Below are 1,167 nucleotides of genomic sequence, written 5' to 3'. Positions count from 1 at the left end.
AGCAGGAAGAAGGAACACACTTGTTCCAGAGGGGAGTTGGGACAGCTAATATTAGAGGGGCCCTTCCGTAGCAAGGAATGGGACAGATGTTCTCCAAAACAGTCTGGGACAACATTTAAGAAATAGACGATTTCCCATGGGAACCTGGAGGAATTTAGGCAGATTTACCACCTTGAATATGGATATGAGTCTACCTGCAAGTCTTCCTGCTTTGCATCAACCAGGAAAGGTAGCAAGCAGTGTGTAGCGGTTTCAGTCAGCACCTCTGCTTAAGAAGTGGCCTCTCTGTGGCTGCACATCCTGCTCTTTGTGTCCTCCTTCACTCAGCTACAGCCGCAAATGCTTGTCATAGCTGGGAGGACAGAAGGAAGAAACAGGGTATCAGGATTGCCTCCTGGCAATAATGACGGTTTATGCTGATCGACGTGTGTTTCTTGCTCATCATATATTCAGAAGGAGGAGCACTTCCTGACGTAGTTCTTAATGTAGATGTATATATTCAAACAAAAGTATAGTAGAAGTTAAATTATTGCCGGATATGGAATGTTCTGAATGTTCTGGGGACTTTCAAAAAGAGCAAACATAGTCTGAAATTAAAACTGAGTTTTTTAGTACTGTAAATCAGAAAAAGTAATAGGAAAAATTATGAGAATTGCAGTGTGACAAACCTTTCAAAAGAAGAGATGCAAAAGATTGGAGCAGAGTCTCCCCCTTTGTTGTGAGTTCACCTAAGAGCTGACAGATTTTGAGGAAGCCAACTTGCTTTTAAAAAGGGATCTTTAATATTTGTGAATTATCCCTAAGTGACTATTTAGTACATTTTCCATGTTGGTGTATCAATCAAAGATGTGTTGAAAAAATTTCCAAAAAGTGCTTTGTCTTTGTACAAACAAAACTTTGTTTCAGTATGAAAACTAAAAAAATATTTTCACGGGAATGTTTTAGGACAATTTTTCATTTGTATCCAGCATATTTACATGAATTTCAGTTCTCTGAACTTGTGCTGTTTTCTACAGATTAGCATAATCAGCACACTGAAATACATCCTATTTTTTCTGCGCTTTGATATCAAATGTCTATGTTGCTCTAAACTGTTATAGAGAATTTAATACTGTCATACAAAAGGAAAATTTAAAAAATATTTTTTTAAGGATATTTGGGCAAAGT

The sequence above is a fragment of the Pygoscelis adeliae genome, unplaced genomic scaffold (assembly GCF_000699105.1).
Source record: "Pygoscelis adeliae isolate BGI_AS28 unplaced genomic scaffold, ASM69910v1 Scaffold167, whole genome shotgun sequence".
NCBI classification, from domain to species: Eukaryota; Metazoa; Chordata; class Aves; order Sphenisciformes; family Spheniscidae; genus Pygoscelis; species Pygoscelis adeliae.
Note: the sequence above shows the minus strand (reverse complement) of the source record.